The 21,809-nt window shown below is 44.5% G+C and overlaps 1 long non-coding RNA gene across 1 annotated transcript in view; it reads left to right on the top strand.

The window, feature by feature from the left end:
- Positions 1-1,678: 1,678 nt before the first annotated feature.
- Positions 1,679-21,809, top strand: part of LOC309608273 — a 40,227-nt gene continuing 20,096 nt past the window's right edge. Inside the window, exons 1-2 of the long non-coding RNA XR_014232773.1 lie at positions 1,679-15,638; positions 15,741-15,856. This is a non-coding gene — a long non-coding RNA (uncharacterized lncRNA). The remainder of the gene's footprint in view (positions 15,639-15,740; positions 15,857-21,809) is intronic.

Raw genomic sequence — 21,809 nt, 5'->3', positions numbered from 1 at the left:
CTGGGGTTCATGTATTCTTTCGGACTGGTTTTCTCTGGCTACATGCCCAGAAGTGTGACTGCTGGTTCATATGGTAGTTCTATTTTTAGTTTTTTAAGGAACTTCTATACTGTTCTCCATAGTGGTTGTACCAGTTTACATTCCCACCAACAGCGCTAGAGGGTTCCCTTTTCTCCACTTCCTCTCCAGCATTTACTGTTTGTAGACATTTTGATGATAGGAAACTAGTTAACTAGAGCCCAGCCTGCTGGTGTATTATCAGAGCCTAACTGACCTGAGGAAGGGAAATACCCAACTCCAGCCCACTCTAGCCAAACTTGTCCACCTCCAGGTGGAGAAAATCTCTGAAACATTTGGGAAATTCAGTCAAGAGGTTTGCTAAAAGATGGAGACCTGATCATAGGATTACAGAATGTCACCACTCTCTGTACCCATATCTCACCACCACATTACTAAAGACCTATGTACAGCAGTGCCTTTTACCTAGTACAGTATCATATCTGGTTATCAAGAAAAAAGTGATTTCACAATACATATAAATATTGAACCATTATTTTGTACATGTGAAACTAACTATGTTATGTCAATTATAACTCAATTAAAAGAAGGCATACCAAAGGCAAAAGAACATAATTTGAAGAGACAAAGTATTAGAACCAGACATGGCAGTGATGTTGGAAATATCAGACTGGAAATTTAAAACAACTATGATTAATATGCTAAGTGTTCCATTAGGATAAAGTAGACAGCATGTAAGAACAAATGGCAATGTAATTAGAGATAGAAATCCTAAGAAAACAAAAATGCTAGACATAAAAATCAAAACACTAATAGAAATGAAGAATGTCTTTGGGTTTAATAAACTAGATAGACATGGCAAAGGAAAGAATCTGCCCTAGAGAATATCACAGTAGAATTCTCAAGCCAAAAAAGTAAAAACATAGACTAAAAAAAAAAAAATTCAACAACTGTGGGACAAATACAAAAACTGTAGTGTATGTATAATGAGAATATTAGAAGAAAAAGGAACAGATGAAATATTTGAAGCACTAGTGACTGAGAACATCCCCCAAGTTAATGTCAGACACCAAACCACAGATCCAGGAAGCTCAGAACAAGCAGGATGAATGCTCCCCCTAAAAACCTACACCTAGACATAGTATTTACAAACTACAGAAAATCAAAGATAAAGAAGAAAATCCTAAAAGCCAAATGAAAAAAAACAGCTAAAAGCCAAATGAAAAAACACCTTACTTATAGAGCAAGAAAGATAAGAGTTACATCTAACTTCTCAGAAACCAGGTAAGCCAGAAAACAGTGGAGTGAAACAGTGTTGAGAGAATTATGGGAACCAACCTAGAATTATGCACCCTACAAAACATCCTTCAAAAGTAAAGGAGAAAGACTTTCACTCAAACAAATTAAGGGAATTTGTTGCCAGTAGACCCACCTTGCAAGAAATGTTAAGTTATTTAGATCCCAACACTCATTACCTGACTTAGTGAACAGATAAAGTTTAGAACTTCTAGCATGGGGAGAAGTCATGACTGCCCTTCTTTCATTCCAGAATTTTGTCCAGGAACATATAGGCTTCTGCTACCCCTGGATGACCCTCAGTAATATTGATGGATTCCAGAAATAAGTGGATGGGACAGACTAGGAGACCAAATTTAAGAACTGGAGTCCAGGCCAGCTAGATGATGAGTACTGGCTGGGCAGAGGTGAAGACTGTGCACATCCACCCAATGGCAAGTGACATAACCTCTGCCAGAGGCTGTATCACAGCTCTGAGCCTGACCTGGGCAAGGCCAGCTAGGAGGGTTGCTGAGCTGCTCCCTGTAGTTCACTCAGCTGTGGAAATGGCAGGGAGCGTGGAGGCTGACTCCTTTCCACAGACCCCTAACAAGACCTCTGTAGGAGAGGAATCAGCTCTGGCAGATTGGAAGCAGGGCCGTCATTAAAAACTTTTCTCCTTAACTTCAAAAAGATAAGATTTCCTAAGTTTTTTCAGCTTTATTAAGGTATATCTCACATATAAAATTGTAACTAGAGAAGAAAAACATAGGTCAGAAATTCGAATCTACATAAAAAGGGAAGAGCACCAAAGAAGGAGTAAGTGAAGGTAAAATTGAGTCTTTTGTAGACCACATATAGTTGCATCCTATGTTTTTATTCTGCCAATCTGTCTCTTGATCAAGTAGTTTAATCCATTACATTTAAATTACTGATAGGGAAGGACTCACTCTTGACATTCCTTTGTTTTCTGTATGTCTTATAGCTTTTTGTCCTCCATTTTCTTCTTACTCCCTGCCTTTGTGTTTAGTTGAATTTACTTCTGTAGTGACATGTTCTGATTCCCTTCTCATTTCTTTTCATGTATATTCTATAAATATTTTTTGTGGCTACTAGGGGAATTACATCAAATATCCTAAACTATAACAATTTATTTTAAACTGATAACTTCAATTAAATACAAACTACTCCTTTATAGTTTTACCTCCCACACTTGGTCTTTTTGTTGTTTGTTGCATATTTTATTGAAGTATAGTTGATTTACAATATACTAGTTTCAGGTGTACAACATAGTGATTCAGTATTTTTATAGATTATACTCCCTTTAAAATTGTTACAAAACAATGGCTCTATTCCCCCGTGCTGTACAATATATCCTTGTTGATCTATTTTTTATGTAGTTGTTTGTATCTCTTAATCCCTTACTCCGTCTTGTCCCTCCCCCCTTTTCTTTCCTCACTGGTAACCACTAGTTTGTTCTTTATATCTGAATCCATGTCTGTTTTATTATATATATATTCACTTGTTTTATATTTTTAGATTCCACATGTAAGTGATAATACAGAGAATTTGTCTTTCTCTGACTTACTTCACTAAGCATAATACTCTAGGTCCATCTGCATTGTTGCAAATGGCAGAATTTCATTATTTATGACAGAGATATTCCATTGTATGTGTGTGTATATATCTACCCAGATATAGATATATATCACATCTTCTGTATTCATTCATCTGTTGATGGGCACTTAGGTTGCTTCCATATCTTGGGTATTATAAATAATGCTGCTATGAACATTGAGTTGAATGTATCTTTTTGAATTAGTATCTTCGTTTTCTTTGGATATATACCCAGGAGTGGAATTGCTGGATCATATGGTGGTTCTATTTTTAGTTTTCTTTGAGGAACCGCCATACTGTTTTCCATAGAGACTGTCAATTTACAGTCCCACCAGCAGTGCACTAGGGTTCCCTTTCCTCCACATCCTTACCAACATTTGTTATTTGTAGACTTTTTGATGATAGCCATTGTGACAGGTGTGAGGTGATATCTCATTATGGTTTTGATCTACATTTCTGATTAGTGATATTGAACATCTTTTTCATGTGCCTGTTGGCCATCTGTATATTTTCTTTGGAAAAATGTCTATTCAGGTCTTCTGCCCATTTATTAATCAAGTCTTTGATATTGTATGAGCCATTTATATATTTGGATAGTAACCCCTTGTTGTTCATATCATTTGCAAATATTTTCTCCCATACAGTAGGTTGTCTTTTTGTCAATGGTTTCCTTTGCTATGCAAAAGCTTTTAAGTTCAATTAAGTCCCATTTGTTTATTTTTGCTTTTATTCTTTTGCCTTAGGAGACAGATCCAAAAAAATATTGCTGTGATTTATGTCAGAGTGTTCTGTGTTCTGTCCTAGTTTTATGGTTTCAGGTCTTACATTTAGATCTTTAATCCATTTTGATTTATAAGGTGTGAGGAAACGTTCTAATGTCATTCTTTTACATGTAGCTCTCCAGTTTTCCCAGCATCACTTATTGAAGGGACTGTCTTTTCTCCATGGTATATTCTTGCCTCTTTTGTCATAGATTAATTGACCATAGGTGCATGGGTATCCCATACTTGATCTTATATCACAATGACATCATTATATATTGTGTACCAAACATAAATTTAATTCTCATGCTTTTCTTTTAAATCTTAAGAGCTATGAAATTTATAATACAGGCTTTTATATTTGTCCATATATTTACCTTTATCAGAGAACTCTATATTTTCATATGGCTTTGAGTTACTGTTTAGATACTTTCTTTTAAACCAGAAGACTCCTTTTACTGTTTCTATAGGGCAAGTCTAGTGATCATGAACTCCCTCAGCTCTTTATCTGAAAAGTATTTATTCCTCATTGTTAAGGACAGATTTGCCAGATACAGTATTCTCTGACAGTTTTTTCTTTCAGCACTTTATGTCATCTTGTTGCTTTCTGGTCTATAAAGTTTCTGCAGAAAAATTTGCTGATAGTCTTATAGGGGCTCTCTTTATATGATGAGTCATTTCTCTCTTGCTGCTTTCAAGATTCTTTGTCTTTAGGCAGTTTGATAACATCTCAGCGTGTGTCCCTTTATTCTACTCGGAGTTTGAACTTCCTGTTTTTGTACATCCATTTCTTTCCTCAAATTTGGCAAGTTTTAGGTCATTAGTACTACACAGAAGCTCTCTGACCCTTTTCTCTTTTTCTTCTGGGACTTCCATAATGCATATATTGGCCTATTTGATATTGTTCCATAAGACCCTCAAGCTCTGTTCACTTTTCTTTATTGACTCCGAGGAGCAGAAAGAATAACTTCAGATCACTCAAGTTCACTGATTCTTCTGCCTGTTCAGTATGCTGTTGAATCTCTAGTAAATTTTTCACCTCGGTTATTATAATTCAGCTCCAGAACTTGTTTGGTTGTTCTACAATTTCTACCTCTGTTGCTATTCTAATTTTGTTCCTATATCATTTTCATGGTTTAGTTTAGTTGTGTATTACTTAGCTCATTAGCATACTTAAGATGACTGTTTTGAAGTCTTCCTCCAGTCAGAGGACTGTATTTATTTAGGGTCAAGTTTTAGAGATTTATTGTGTTCCTTTAAATGGGCCATGTTTCCCTGTTTTTCATATGCATTATAATTGCTTCTTGAAAATTGGGCATTTGAAAACAGGCACTTCTCCCAGTCTTTGCAGAATTTCATGTAGGGAAAAAACCTTTGCTAATCAGCCCAACATAAAGGCTTAATGTTCTCTCAAACCTAATTTGGTGATGCATCTTCCCTGGTCCTCTGTGTGTTCTTACTCCAATTCTCTATATACCCAGTTGCCTTTAAATGTCTTAATGTCCCTGAGAGTCTCACCCCCTAAAGGGACTCCTAATGTTCTCTTGTATTCCTTTGCCCATAATCTCTTGCCCCCAGGAGCCCATGTGTCTGCAGTCACCCTGCAGCTCTCACACTGTGGTAACTCCCACTGCTTTCAGGGGCCTCTAACGTGACATCCAAACTATGCTGCTCTTTCCATCAGTGTTCCAAGTCGAATGAGACAGAAGCCAATCCTTCAAGCAGCCCTCAGATAAGCCAGAACATTGCAAGCAAGTTCCATTCTTTTCCTTCCCTCCTGAGGGATGGCCCAGGAATTGGCAGCTTCCTCCCAACTGACCCCAAAGGGGGTGGAATAATGGCAAACAGAAATGCCAGAGAGTTTTCTACTGTTTCGAGGGCAGCTTTTTCTTGGTTAGGCTGGTTATTACAGTTTAACTTGGTTCTAGAGTCTTTGCAAAGCTTCTTTAGCCTATGTATTGTTCATTGTTTCCACAGGGAATGCAAACCTGGTGCTTTCTATTCTGCCATCTTGCTTGTGTCACCCCAACTCCTTTTTACCGTTTCTGTTCGTCTCTCCCTGGCTTTGAGCTTTTGCCTCCAATAGGGCTGTACCTACACTTCCTCTTTTTTGGAGGACTGCCTTCAAGCTTGGAACTACCTCATCTGCAGACAGAGAGCCGGAACAGTCTGGGAGTTTGTTTCCCTAGGGCAGTCCTTAGTCAGTGGCTGTCCACACCTGGGGCAAAGGTGATCCACACCCATCAAACTGGGAGGTACAGCCACTGGAGTTCCCTATGGGATCAGCCTGCTGTTCCCCTTTGTGGGACCTTGCCTGAGTCATACACCTGCTTTGATTTCTTCTCTTTCCTGCTTCCCAGACTCCCTTCAATGTTCCTTGCAACCCTTCCTTAATGAATCACTTGTACATATCCTCATTTCACGGTCTGTTTCTAGGAAACGTAACTGAGATCCAAAGTGTATATTGCATTTCTCACTCTACAAACAGCAGCTTGTAGCTTATTGAGATTAAGAAACTGGTTTCGGGGGGCAAGACAGCTGGAAGCAGGACCTCGGTCCTTGTCTTCTTTGAAGAAAGAATTCAGCAAAGGGACCAAGATTGTGAAATAGATAAAGCATTTACTAGAAGCAAAGTACCTGTGGAAGAGCACAAGGGCGAACTTGGAGTGAGTTGTGCCCAATGGGGGTGGCTTAGATCGCTTATATGGGGAGGGGGGGCAGTCTTCCAGGTTGTCTCTGGCCAATCTTCTTGCTTGTGGCCATATTTGGCCTGACTCAGGGTCCTTCCTGACAGGCACGCACATCTCTCAGCCAAGATGGATTCCAGCACGAAGGTTTCTGGGAGGTTGGCTGGTGACTCTTTCTCCCTTTGACCCCTTCCCTAGACTGAGGACCTTCTCTGCGCATGTGTAGGCTGGGAAATCCCCCTGACCACAAGAATGAGAAAAAAGTGGTCACTTTGTCTTTTACCCAATCAGGGCCCAATGCTCCTGCTAGTATCTTATCTCAAAGTGTCAGCAGGAGTCTGGTTGCAGCTGCTCAGGCTGGGGCCCATGTATCTCCTACCTCAAAACCAACTGTATGCTACTATACATTAAACTCCTCACCTTATAGTCTTAAAAAGCAGGTTTTCCCTAAACGCCTCTCTAATTTGAAGAGGATCTTAGATGTTAAAAGGAATGTGGGACAAGAGAACCAGCATGGAGAGAATCCCTGGATTACTGGTCCAATCAGATCCTGGCAGGAAGGAGATGGCATACTTCATGGATTTAACTAAAGAGTGGTTAATAAGAGGACTCTTAAAGAGATAGAAGTACGGTTAAGGAAACAAAGAATTGTGAAGCACCAAGGGAGTATAGACAGGAGAACGGTTACCACCGCGAGCACCTGGAGGGGTATGGAGAGGAGGTTGTTACTGGAACCTAGTACAAGTTGTAACCGTGGAAGAGAGGCAGCCCAATAAGAGTTGTGGCTTTTGGTAGAGGGACTCGATTGCTGCCAGAGGTGGCCTGTTAGGAAGTATGGGGAATAAGCACTGCAACCTCATTCCTCCCACTCTCTGACCTTCTGTAGGTGCCTTCCATTGGCTGAATGCCCTAAAAGTCAGAGGGAAAGTGTGGAAGATACAGATGTGCCCCCTTTCAAGGACCACCTTGCTTCCCAGGTACATAGAGCCATTCATTCAAGGTCATGTCTGACCTGTAGCAGCCCCTAGCCCATGACTGAGCAAGGTAGAGGTATACAGGTCCTTTTCAGTGTCCCGTATGGGGATGACATAGCTGAGTAAACTTCAGAAGTCCCCACCAGGCTGGCTAAAAGTTTGTTGGGCCTGCATTACAGTTTGATTTCTCTCTGCTTCATCCAGCTTCCTTACCTCCCTCTCACAGGTGTTGGTACCTAGTGAACACCTTGCATCCCAGACTCCATTTCAGTGTTTCTTTCTAGAGAAATCAACCTGTGACAGCAAGATAGATGGGTGCTGCAATCCCCACAGGCCAGCCACCTACGTGCAAAGCAAGACAGAGTAGCACTGAGGGGTCAACACAGAACAACCCATAAATGACCAATAATCAACACTTATCTCCCGTTCCTGTGTTCTTACTGCTCTATCCCTTCCCTTAAAGTGTAGAGTTAAAGTGCACTTGGGGCCCTTTGATCTGAGGGAGCCCAGGCAGTCTGGGGACGTGTGTAGGGATCTGAAGGTGGGTTCACCCACACATCCCATCCCCGTCATATGCTCCCCACCAGGTGCATGAGAACCTGTCTGTGCAGTCGACACTGTCTCCAGGCGCATGCGTGCATGTCAGACTTGTGTGCGACCCCCCTGTGTGCTGTCAAGGAAAACTCCACAGTGATGCTAAAATGATGCAGCTCTGGGTGAGTTGATTAAGCAGTTCAGTGACAGCATCCTCCCGGGGAGAGGACGAGGCTTCTGAGGACGTCTGAGTGAGTTGGAATGGGGTCCCAGTGAAGGGAGCTGGCTGACGGCCCACAGAGGTGGCAAATGTCCTTTGTCCTTGGAAGCACGGCAACCTGGCTTACTCTTGGCAGTGGGCAGGCTGTGCTCAGACTGGAGGGGTGGTGGGGATCCCCTGTGTACCTCAGGCTAGAGATGGGGAACTGTTAGATTGAAGTAAACTTAAGGCAGAGTCACAATTTTCGCTGCTGCGCCATTGGTTCCAAGCCCCCTATGGCTCGTTTGAGTGATTCTGCATTTCATCTAGATTTTCTTACATGTAAATAGCTTTTAAGACCCTCCTCTGATCCCATCTGTCATACACAGAGCTTTTTTAAGGACGGACTATGAACGTTTCCTCTGTATGTCAAGTTTCTCTGTCACAGGTGCAAGTTGGTTAGGGGTCAGCACCTACAAAAAGAAGAAGAAGCAGGATGGGGCAGAGGAAGAGCTGTGAAGCCAACTTAACAAAGCCTGTAGCAACCCTGCAGGGAGCCCTGCAGCCACTGGAGCCCATCAGTTTTGGGCCAGAATGACCAGGCCTTTATACCCAGACCCCCGTGTCACTGGGCACGAACTCCCCCCAAAAGGCATGGCATCAAGTCCCTCCTTGATGTGGAGATGTACCACCCAGATTCCCCCCTCTAAGACTTTCCCCGCTGCATGACGCTGCTCTTTGCCAATTCTGTTCTGGCTCCAGGCTGTGGAAGCCAAGGATGACAACCCCTGAATCCCCGGGGAGGGTGCAGGTGGGGGTCCCTGCGGCTTGCACAAGAGACAGTGGGGTTTTGTCATGGGTCACTTTAGTTCCTCTAGACATAGGTCTGAGTCAAGGTGCTACTTGCACTGGTCTTGAAAGGATGGGCCAGAATCAAACTCACAGCCTCCTCTGCTGCCTTCTCTTCCTCTCTCCTTCCTGAGACAGCCAGACTCAGACTGAGACAGCAGGACAGAGGCCCTTGGGAATCCTCCTTGGACAGAGAGCTAGTGATTACAGAGCAGTAAATGCATTAAGGAACTAGACAATTAGATAAACACCAGTAATGAATTAAGAGTTAGCAGAACTGCAGCACTTCCTGGAGGGGAGAATGCTTCCCTTCTCATGGTTGCTTTTCTCCTTTATGATCACCTAGAAATGGAGCTGGAGGAGCCGGAGAAGTTTGTCTGTCCGTCACCCACGAGTGCTTATGACCGGTTCCCAGCTCCTGTGGATTCCCGCTTTTGTCTGAGTGTCGAGAGCAGAGGCGCTTGCCCTGCTGTCTGACCCAGAGGCCGAGGAATGGCCAAGCTGAGGTCAGGAGCAGGGGTGGTCAGGACGCCTATAGACATGCCCTGCCTTCCTTCAGCTGTGGTGCTGGAATGGAGGCTGGGCTGTGTGGCCGGACTAGACCCCAGGCCCGTTTGCTTCAGTCCCCGCCTGGCTCCTATTGCAGGCACCTGACTGCCCTGTTCCTTGTCTCCTTGAGATGAAGACTGGTCAGGTGAGGCTGTCTTGCCTGCTTCTTTCACCTAGCTCAGTCAGGAAGGCAACTAAGGCATGCGTGGGTGATTAGGAATCCCCAGATGACCCTCCGGACTGAGATAAGACCATCCCCAACAGGTGCTCCCCAGAGTCTCAGGATCCTACTTAGCTGGAGATCCCAAGGCTCTGTGGCCTGGACATTGTGTGGGCTTTGCCCCGAGAGCCACTCTTTCCCAGGACATGCTGTTGGCTGCGCCATACACCACCTCTCAGGGCACGTCCCACTGTCAGGGGCTCCTTGCACGGCTTAAAATATTGCTTATCAGAATGGGGTGGTGACATTCTGCTGACAAATATTAAGGCTGTTCCTGTTTCACTCCCAGAAGCACCTGTCAGCAGAGTTTGGATCAACCCCCAGGTCCCCCTGCACTGTCACAGGGGAGCTGCCTGCCAGGGGATGCCACTGATGCTGAGGTCAGAGCCCAGCAGTGGCTCACCCCCTGGATCTGTCAGTGGGGTCCCAATAGGGAACAGGTGTCTCCCTCAAGTTTGGATCCTTCAGTGAGGACTTATTTCCAGAAGAGCTCATTTCAGAGCTGGGGGTTGGGAGTAGGGGAACCACAGGAGTGGTCAGTAACAAGCCGCACAGCTGTAGCAGCCTTGGGCCCTGAGGTTGGGGTTGGGGAGGAAGGATGAGTCCCAAGGAAAAGTCACAGCTCTTCTTAACGGTGCCCTTTGGTCAAGAGCACAGCCAGGCAGAAGTGACCTCCCTCCCCTACTCTGATAATTCTGCCCAGGCTCCTTATGGACTAAACTCCTCCAGACAGCAGTGATGAAACCTGTTGATGCAGCTCAGCCTCCCACGGCAGAGGGGCTAGGGGATAATGAAGGTATCTCGAGGAACACGTCTAGGACCAAGGTTTCCTAATTTTCTCTTCACTTTGTATGTGCCCTCATCAAATTTCACTCCCAAGAACGGGCAGAAAGGCTGGTTCTTTACTGTGTGCATGTATTTGTTATCTATTGCTGTGCAAAAAATTACCCTAAAAGTTAGCTTAACATTATACCAGGTTCTGCAGATCAGGAATCCGAGGCAGCTAAGCTGGGTGATTCTGGCTCAGGGCAGCTCAGGAGGCTGCGGTCACCTGAAAACTTGACTGGAGCTGGGGGATCCGCTCCCAGGGTGGCTGGCACACATTTCTGATGAAGGTGACCAACTCATTCTGGTGTTCCCAGGACTCTTTATATATTGGCTATGACTGCTATGGCTTTCTACACTGGAAGAGTCGACTAGTTCAAACAGAACAGATGGCCCTCAAATCCTAAAATGTTTAGTGCTTTACAGAAAACTCGCCAACCCTTGACATCGGTCTATGGTGAGAATCAACTCCAGAGGAGACACGATGTTCAACCCCCATGTTTGTAGCAGGCAATTTGCCTGGGTGACTCGACACCCCCAAATGCCCCTCAGGACCGAGCTAAGCCCATTCGCACAGGTACTAGGGCCAGGCTCTGAGTCTCAGGATATCACCTGGCTAGGGATTTCAAGGCTCTGCAGCCTGGTTCTTAAATACATGCTACAGTGCACTTTAAACAGATGTTACTGAACTTGGCATGATGTGTGAGAACCCATTTAGGTCAGATTGTGTTGGTGGCCTGCCCGCATCCCCTGGCTTCCACCACTTCAGTGTATTCAAGTTCGACTTTAGCTGCGCCTATGATTCCTCATCTGAGGGCTTCCACTGGCTGTTGAAATCTGGCAAATGGCAGCCTTGAAGGGGCAGGGAATTAACACCATAGGGAGCAGCCCTCAGCCAGTGACTGATAGGAGGTGATGTATGAACCCCCGGCTGCCTGAGGTGTGTGTGCTCTCCGAATGCCCCGCAGTGGTGATGAGCTTGGTAACATTATCGTTCACTGACTGCCTTCCCTTCTATGTCTCACTTCTGCCCTCTCTTATCTGTGTTTTCCTGGGCTCACCTCCCAAATAACTTCCTCTCATCTTTATCTTGGGGCTTCTTCTGACAGAACCCAACCTGAGACACTGGGCATCAACTTGAGGTGGCCTGAAAAAGTCTTAGACTTGGCTCGGACAGCTGATTCCAATGTCTGAGTTTGCCACTTAGTTGTGACTTTGGTTTGAAAGTAGAATGGTTTGCCCAGTTTTCATCTATGAAATAGGAATACCACATCCAGAAATCGCAATTGACAGACTAATCAGACTAGTCAGAATTCCCCAAGAGTTCTTCTGATATGAATCCCTCAAGCCTGGGCCCCTACATGGAGTCGTTTGCCTTTGTCCCTGCTCTGGACCCAATACTACCACCACTTTGCCTTTTGCTGTCAGCGCTGTGGTCAAGAGTGCTGACCTGCAGGTACTAAGTAGGTCTGGCAAGAGAGCACAATGATGAGAAAATAGCCCCTGAGTGTTTGCTCCTTGCAGAGGAGCCTAAGCCCTATGCGTTCCTACTTCTCCTGGGGCAGGTAGCTGGAACCAGCAGGCATATGGTGCTCCGCTTGGATTCAAATACCAATAGGCTCGAGAAAGGTTCTTTGGGTGCCCAAGCCTCGGGGCAACCCCACCTGCCAAATCTACCACCACTATTCCATGTATAATGATGCCAAATCTACTGGTATTCTACCTTAGGAGAAAGAACAGGGAAGGACACTCAGGGAATTTTAGAACACAGTAGAAAGATACTTCCTGTGCCACTGGCTTGCAGGTATCTGGTATGTCTAGAATCTAATATACCTTGACTGAATTATTGAATTGTAGGGGTATTAATTTCAGTGTGTCAGCTGGTCCACGATACATACTAATTTTATTCTGCTGGGTGCTGATCTGGCACTGCTCCATGACTTGAAGTCTATTGGGTAGAACCACATAAGGTCGTCTTGGCACTAAGGTTAACATCCCACCCCTGGGGCTAGGGTGAGGGCTACAGGGGAAAGGGGGTGGGAGATAATGGCCTTTCATAGTAGGAGATGTCAGAGCTAACTAAGGAGGCAGGATAGTACCTTAAAGGTAGATGGATAAAGTAACAGTCCAGATGAGAATTCTGGATAGCATATAGTCCAAGAAGGGTTTCTGGAAGTGAAGAATGTCAAGGCTGAGAGAGAGGGATGTAACAGAGAAAGGCATGCTGGCAGAAATAGGAATATGGCCAAAGGGCTTATGAAGAAAGGTTCAAGAACCTCAGAAAGACTTTGGAAGAGATGATTGGATGGTCAAGGAAGTCACGTGGCTTTCAAATCAGTCTTGGGTTTGAATCTGGCCCAACCACTTACAAGCTGAGAGAGCTTGGGCAATTTTCATGATTTCCAGTCTAGTCATCAGTTTTTAATGTATAAAGTAGGAATCCATAACTACCTCCTAAGGGTGTTAGGAGGATTGCAGCAGCCAACATGGGTAGACTATCCAGCATGGTGCCTGGTGCATAGCAAATGGTCAACAAGTGGTGGTCACTGCTGTTATCATTCCACATGTGAAGGCTGACCTGAGGAAGATGGGTGGGTTTTTCTGTGCAGCCCTGACAGCAGAAATTATAAGGAGGCAGACTTGTTTGACTTTAGAAGAAATTCCCTGGCTTTCAGGGCTGTGTGAATAAAGAGTGGATCCCCTGGAAGTCAGGGGGTCCTCCTCCATTATTTGAGCAGCTGCAGGCTCAGTTCTTGGCTGGATTGCTCTAAAGGATTTTGAGACCGTCTTAGGTGGGTGGTGGTCAAATGAGTAGAGTCTGAGGTGGCTTCAAACTGAGCCATGTGCACTAATCTCATTTTTCAGAGACATTGAGGGGACCCTGCTCTAACCAAGAGCTCTGAAAACAGTTTTGTTTCTAAATCTTTCCTGTTTAAGCCCTGTTGTATCTTACTGCCTGATCAAGGATTTTCATTAGAGAAAGTGAGGTAGATAATAGGTATGAAATGTTCTGACCTCCTTTAAATCTAAGGTATCTGCTGGACTGTAATTTCATTTTATTACAAATTGAGATTCTGTGGGTAGTCATACCCACCTTAGACATGTCCTTGAACCTGTGCAAATTTAATCATTTCAATGAACCAGGAGAGAGCTTGCTGTTTAACTCACATTGGAGGTTGGTTCTCGTGGAAAAGGATTCATAACAAGATGGCTGGATTTGTATATACTGGATGTAAAGTGACTAGTGAAAACCATTTTCCAATTACTTATTGTAAAATGAGATTGCATTCTTGTGGGCAGGGGGGATTTCTGGGATTATTAGGAAAGGACAAACACCAAGCCATGTAGATCCTGATGTTGACTTAGAAAGTCTTTCCTGTGCCTTCATTAGCTCTCCCTTTGGGTGTCGTCTGGTTGTTCCTATTTGATATATTATAGCTGAGGCAGAATCTGGGAATCCTCCTACTTGCCTTCGACCTTTAGAGTATCAGGACTTGACTTCCAACTGTCAGTATTAGCATCTCTGTGCCTGATAGCTTTTTCAGAAATTACAGGGCAACTGACATCAGGCCCAAAGCACTAGGCAATCAACATTCCCTAAGAGCTGCTCTCAACCATTGACTGAGAGGTATATAAATACCACAACTCACATACACAAACACGCTCGCGCGCACACACACACACACACACACACACTGGAGTGGGATAATTCTGTGGCATTTGTTTAGCACTGTTACCCAAGGTCTCCAAGTGGAATTAAGTTCTAGTTGCCCTCTGTGACTTTATTGGCTTCCTTCCTTTCCCTATGTTACTTCCTCAATCCCTTACCAGTTCCTATGCACCCCTTAAACAACTTGCAGTGAATCCTCCCTTGTCTTAGGGCCAGTTTCTGGGGGAATATAAGACATGAGCTTTGTGAATTCCTTACCAGCCATATATTGGGTTACTGAACATCAGGTCTGCATAAGTGTCCGCACTACCTGCACACACACATTTTCTCCATCTCCAAAGTTCAGGAGGAGGGGCAGTGCAGCAGGGCTCTCTCACATCCCAGCCCTCAAATCACACATGGTAGAGGCATGAGAGTTGGATCAGGCTGGAAGGTCTAGAGAGCTGCACTCTGGCTATTTGCCGAAGGCTCACCTCTTGGTGCAGGGGATAAGGTCTTAATTCTTTGTCCCCTTACCCTGAAAAATACCAGTTAATCAGTGCCAGAAAGGTATAAGGATTTTTCTAGCTTCTTAAGGTGAGTCTTTAGCATCCGTGCCCTTGTGTAGTCCATTTGAGGGGCGCTGCTGTGTGGGTGTCTGCCAGTGCATCCTTCAGGAGAACTTCCTTCTGGTTTCCAGACAGTCCTGCCTCTCCCTAGGCCCACAAAATTGGGGGGTGGAGGGGACTTCTTTTTCTTGTTGATTGAAAGATTGGCAAAGTTATGCCTAACCTTAAATGCACTGTTTCTCCCAAAGAAGGTCACAGACTATTGGGTAGAGTTGAGGGAAACTGAGGCAGCTGCATGGAACAAGGACATGGAAGTTCTTATCAAAATAGTTTATTTCTACTGACCTTTTCATATATAAGGCGCCCACTTCTTGAGCCTACTTCCTTCTAACGTTAATAGTGAGTCTGCTTATTGTGGTCATTGCTGTCGACAAAGGGAATAATTAAGCCCCTTGGTACAAATCCCAGAAAGTACATTGGCTGCCCCAACTCAACAGAAGTAAAACTCAGTCTGTAGCAAAGTCCGCTTCTGCTGGGTTGGGGTGAGGTCGGAGTTCAGGTAGAAGATCCTGGGGTGCCTCACAGTACTCGGGCTGGGATTTCAGTGTCAGCGGATTCTCTCTACTTCCCTTGTCTCTCCTACATCCATCCATGGATACGCTGCATGTCACCTGGAGCATTTAGAATTTCCTTTTTTTTTTTTTTTTGAGGGGAAGAATGTGGTGATCTCCTAGACGGTGTAACAGACCTGTTTCTTGCAAGCTCCTTCTGTCCCTCTGTGTGGAACCACTGGCGTAGGGTTCAGTGACGTAGTGATGCTGAACTGGTGAGAAGGAGCAGAGGAGAAGCAAGTGATCTTCACAGGGGAAACTCTGAATTGTCCATTTGGAAATGATGTCCAGTCCCTTACAGGTAAACATCATTTGTAAATAACTTGCTACCAGTATATCAATTTATATCCAGTGGCACCAGATATATTGATCAATTCCTTGGTTTTGTTTTCTGCTTTCCCAGGTACTGGGAAGTGCCCCTCCACCTTCCTTGCTTGGCATCTAGGGGACTCCTAATAGGTGGCACTTCGGGTGGCATTACAGAGAGGAAGGGGACAAAGTGGAGGAGCACAGAGGATGGTGAGTGTGTACCAGGCTTCCATAAGTTTAGATTCTTTAAGTCCTCTGATTTCCCCATCTGGATAACCAGGCTCCTGTGACTTCTATTTTTTGGTTTGTGGGTGTTTTTTAAAAATTCCTCCCTAATTTAAAAAACTCCAGAGCAAGACTTGCTGTGGGATTGAAGGAGGGGAAAGATTAGCTTTGCTAAGGGTACATATCTCAGGACCTGAGAGTAAGTTGTGCAGAATGACAAAGACTTTACCGTTTGTTCCCAGAAAGGTATATGGACCAGATATATGTGACCAGGGTCACATGATGAGCCTTTAGCATCCATTCCCTCGTTTGGTCCATTTGAGGGGGCCTATAGTAAAGCTCTGTGGAGCATATCCAGAGGTGACCAAATCATCAAGCACCAGGAAGCTGGCCCAAGTTGCAAACTTCAGTGTAAGACTCTAAGCTTCCTCCAGGAAGGCAGGGCTGTCTTATTCATCCTTATTCCCTGGTGACAAGCAGATGTTTTGATAAATGTGATACATGTTTGTGCTCAGAAAATGCACGTTTGAACAAGTAAAGGAGCTCCTGGGGGCTATCTGGGCTGTCAGAGGCAGATGTGACATGTAAATGTCACGGTCCATGGAGGAGAGAAGTAATTACAGCCCTGATATTTGGAGCATTAGGCAGAGCTCACGGAAGGGCATGGCTCAGTGAACTACTTTGGAAGATACCAGGTGGAGTGGGCAGCCCAGTTTGATGGCAAAGAGGAATGGGTCTCTTTCATCTCCCTGTTCATGCTCCTTTCTCTCCCAGCCTTCCCATCCATAAGGTGTGCAACTCTTTTGGTTCTTATCCAACCAGAGCTGCCTCATTTGTGAAAGGAGCTTTCAGCTCACAATGGCTTTGGGGTCATCACGGTCCCCTAGTTGGACAGATCAGGGTGCTGGCACATCCCTGGCCCCTGTGTTCAGTTCTAAGTCAGTGCTTCCCATCCGTCTACGCATCAAGGAACTCAGAGAAAATGATCATTGTACTGAGGTCACCGAAGACCACTGGCCTGGGCGCTCTGGCTGCTGTCCCAAGCTCTGTTTCACTCCCTGTAACTCATTCCCGGCCTCCATCTGAAAGCATCCGTCTAAGCAGTCTTCATCTCCAGTGGTTCCCACAATGCTTCCACTCCCATGAAAATAACAGGGCGAAGGCAACTACTTTCTCAGGCCGTACCTTGATGAGGTGACGTCAGAGCTCAGTCATTGAACAAATGTATTGGGCGCCTTTAATGAGCAAGGTGCTGTGAAGGGAGATGAACCGATGGAGCAGATGGAATCTTCCAGGCTCTCACAGCAAGTGAACTGGCAACCACAATATAATGGGAAAGACAGTGAAAAGGGAGCTACAGGGGGGCTACACTGGGGTCGGGGGGCTGGGGAGGGGCGGTGAGAGGGAGGGTTTAGAGAGTTTCAAGAGAAATTCAAATGTATACAAAGAAGAAAAAACCCTCCCTTGAGTTTGTTCTAAACCAGAGGTCAACGAATTTTTTCTTAAAGGGCCAGACAGTTGGCCTCCGTCACAAATAGTCATCATGTCATTGTAGCCCAAATGCATCCATAGCAATACGTGAAAGAATGGCTGTGGCCATGTCCTAATAAAACTTTACATAAGCGTGTAGCAGTAGTGACTGCATTAAACTGAAGATCAGAATTTATTAACACCTGCTCTAAAGAAAGGAAGAACAAACGCTCTATCAATCCCCTTTGATTTAGAAACAACTAGGAAGAGGGTACTTTGCTGGAGAATTTTCTCTAATCCCAGTTTGGAAAAATGAATTTTAAAGCTTCTGTGAGTCATTAATCTAAGAGTGTGTTGTTGAACCCAAGTTCCTGTGCCCCAAGCACAGTGAGGCCAAACAAACCAAAAGGTCGGAGTTTGGAGCAGAGAAAGGTTTATTGCAGGGCCAATAAATGAGGACAACCAGTGGCTCAAGCTCAAAAGACCCGAGGGGTTTCAGGAAAGAAGTGTTTATAGGCAAAACCTGGGGGGAGGGCTGCAGGGTGTGTAACCCTCCTCTGATTGGTTGGTGAGATAACAGGGTGGTGTTCCAAGAATCTCAATCATTAGCCTTCTGGTTTCAACCAGTCTGGGGTCCCTGTGCTCGTGCTCAGCCTGCAGTTGCCATCCTCCACGTGGCGGGGGCCTTAGTTCCTGTAGAAGAACTCAAGATATGTATCAGGTTGTTATGCATATACCCTGAGGAGAAACCAGAACCGGGCTCCATCCTGCACTATTCTTTTTTTACTTTATTTTTTAACATCTTTATTGGACTATAATTGCTTTACAATGGTGTGTTAGTTTCTGCTTTATAACAAAGTGAATCAGTTATACATACACATATGTTCCCATATCTCTTCCCTCTTGCGTCTCCCTCCCTCCCACCCTCCCTATCCCACCCTTCTAGGTGGTCACAAAGCACCGAGATGATCTCCCTGTGCTATGCGGCTGCTTCCCACTAGCTATCTATTTTACATTTGGTAGTGTATGTATGTCCATGCCGCTCTCTCACCCTGTCACATCTTACCCCTCACTCCCCTAATTAGTAACTGCTGGAATCTGCCCTTTGGAACTCAGGGAAGGTCTAGGAGGCGGAAAGCTTTCTCCCTACAAACAAGAAATGGGGGACATGGAAGGGCTTTTGTGCCCAGGCAGGACTGTGGCAGATGGCTCAGACCATCAGCACCTCCCTTCTTTGGAAAGGCAAAACAGGTACCACGTGGGGTGAAGGGTGAGCATCCATTGAATTTCACTGGGAAGGAGAGGAAGATACTTAACAGGAGAGGTTAGCAGATGGGTTCTAAGAGAAGTGAAGAAACTCCTGGGATGGGGCTGGCTGAGGATTTCAAGAAGGATTTTAACATTCATTTTGTTTCCGGCTTTGCAGGGGTGTAATCCCAACTCCTGTACCCCCAGCCTTTAAGCAAAGGGTGGATAATAGGTGAATTAGAGACAGTTGATTTCCACCAAGTACTTCATGCTCTCCTCATATTCCCAGCCTCCCTTGCAATTAGATTGGGGCTATTTCTGGCCAATGGAATATGAGTGGGCATAACATGTATTCTGATGTTTTTTCCTCTCTCATTCTCTTCTCCTGCCATGGTAATCTTGAAGACCAAGAGTTTCAGATGGCACAGCTGTAAGATTTAGAGTGCTGTCCCAATCTACACTGTACTTCATTGAGCAACAGTTAAAATGTTAATGTATTAAGTGACAGCTTTCAACTTTTGTAACGAATTCAATAGGCTTGCAGTGCTTTGGGAAATAAAAACATGAATGGGCAACTCAAGGTAGAGACAACAGCAGCCCCAGTAAGTAAGACATTGAGTCATTGATACCTAACTAGAATATTTGGAGTCTAATACCACGTAGTAGGCAGGATATGCTATGTTACACTGTAGTAACAAACATCTCTAAAAGGGTCTGTAAACAACAAAAGTTTATCTTTCACTCATGTAAAATCTACTCTGGGGTGACCCTCCTGAGTAGCTGTCTCTCATGTGACATTGTACTGCCACATCAACACTTGCTTCCACTATTACTGAGGTTTCAGGGCAACCAGAGAGGTGGTGTCAGCCATAGGTACTTAAATGCTTCTACCCAGAAGTGACACATCACATTTCATTGGCCAAATCATGTCACATGGGCACACTTCAAGGGAGTGGGGAAGTAAAAGTGCCATTAAGGATATCAGTGAATAGTGGTAATGTCTGCTACATACTCTCTGCTACGGGAAGTATTAGATAATCCAGAAGTCTGGAAGACTTAAGACTTAAAGAATAAGTAGCAATTAGCCAAGAAAAGAAGGATGGGAGGAAGAGAGGGAAAGTGTTCTGTTAAAAAAATAATAATAATAATAAAGGTCTGCATGAATTCAAGAAATGAGACATTCAGGGTGGGTGGGGAAAGCAGCCTAGGATAGAGTAGGAATATTCACCGTGCATTTGAAAGCGTGTGCAAGATATTTTAAGGCAAAACTCCCTTATGATGGAGCTTATTCCCAAGGTGAGGGTTTGGGGATGAAGGGCACTTATGGTCATTTGTTCCACACTTCTTGGGCCTAGCCTGTCCTGTGTGTCTATGTTGGCACCTGCTACAGAAAAGATGGAGAGCCTAGCTTGAGAAAGTTCAGGGCACTCAAACCCCTGATTTTTCTGTTGGTAAGGGTGAGAATTTCCCATTATTTTCCTCCAAAGTCTTCTTAGATAATTTACTAGATCCCTGAGCTGACTGGACCTCTCTAAGGACTTATTTAGAACCCTCAACACCCCCTCCATGAGGGACAGCTAGATAGAGGTCTCCACCATGACCTTATCACCACTGAGGTAGGTAGTGTCCATGGCTGCATCTTATTGCACCAGTCTTAGGAAGGAATGGGTTGAAGTTGTAGCAGCAAGAACCATATTACTTTAGACCCTAGTCTGATTTTGGTTCAGAAAATAGAGGCTGCTGTTAAAATGATTTAAAGTCTGACAACTAAAATTCCATGAGTACTTCCAACCTAATTATCAGCCCAATCTCCTGATATCTGATTGTACTTAGAGGAGCCCTGAAATAATTTGTAGATAGGGCTCCATCTGAAATTAAGGCAATCGAATATTCTAGATTTTATAAGACCATCCTCCAGACTAAAGTGATAGTGACTCTTAACCACAGTTCCCCTTGCTTCTGTATTCCTTCCTCTACCCCACAATGCTGGTAGAGCGGGTATACCATAGTACTTGTTAAAATTCACAAGGCAACAACAGAGTTACACTTAGGATGTGTCCACTGTAGTAGGTTATTAACCAGAACATTCTAGATATAAATCTTTAGTTCATAGGAACAACTGTGAATGTGTGTCTGTGGGGACAGGAGGATGTTGGAAGTCTTCTTCCCTCTGGACTCCTAACTCCTAGAGGTAGAAAGAGTCATCTTTATCTTCCTGTACCGAGTGCCTGGCATTCTAAGAACTCCAGTGATTGAGTGAACTCCTACAGCATACCTGATTCCTGTCAGTTGCTTCTGATCATAAATAGAGTTGGTCAAAAATGAATGAGCCCACTGAAAGAGCTTTTCCTAACTGAACTTCACTCTCCTGCACCCTCACCACTCTGGTCCACCTGGTGCCAATGACCTGAATGTCCGGGTCTAGCCTAGCTGACCTCATTGAGGAGAGGAGTTACAACTGTGACTAAGTCCACCAAAATACCATAGTCTATTAAAGGCATCAGTTCATCAAAGTCCATGATGTTAATTTGCCGGGAAAGAGTCCCACTGGATTAAACTTTTAATTGGTATGAAATGCAGCTCAGAAAACGGGGGTCTTGGGGAACTTTTATTCTGTGACCCGGCAGTAATTAACCGACCTCCTCCAGAGTTACTGCCCCTGGGAGTATTGGAGTCGTTAAATTACCAGGCAGGGAGAAATTCTGCTATCCAGAAGCCCAACCCTTACATCTTCCCACGTCTCTCTTCCACTCCCTGTCTTTCTCTGAAGGAAGTTTGTAAATGAGTGATGTCTGACCCAAAGCTTCCAAAGGCTCTCAGAGACCCTATAGAACAGTGCCGAGAAAATCCCCATCCCCTTACAGTTTTTTCTATGAACGAAAGCTTTATATCTAGAATGTTCTGCATTAGATCATCTCCAACTCATTTTCGGGGGCAAAGATGTGGGAATCTTTTAGACCCTGACATTCTAGGACTGCACCATTTTCCTGTGCCCTCTCTGTAAAATCAGGATTATGGGACAGTGGTACAGTCATTCCTTGGTATCTGTGGGGAGATTGATTCCAGGATCCCCATGGATACCAGCATCTGTGGATGCTCAAGTCCCTTCTATAAAATGGCATTGTATTTTCATATAACCTATGCACATCCTCCACTTTAAATCATCTCTAGGTTACTTACAATAAGTAACACAACGTAAGTGCTATATAAATAGTTGTAA

The sequence above is a fragment of the Balaenoptera borealis genome (genome assembly GCF_965194805.1).
Source record: "Balaenoptera borealis genome assembly, chromosome: 12".
In the NCBI taxonomy this organism is placed as follows: Eukaryota; Metazoa; Chordata; class Mammalia; order Artiodactyla; family Balaenopteridae; genus Balaenoptera; species Balaenoptera borealis.
This window is presented reverse-complemented; position numbering and strand designations above follow the sequence as displayed.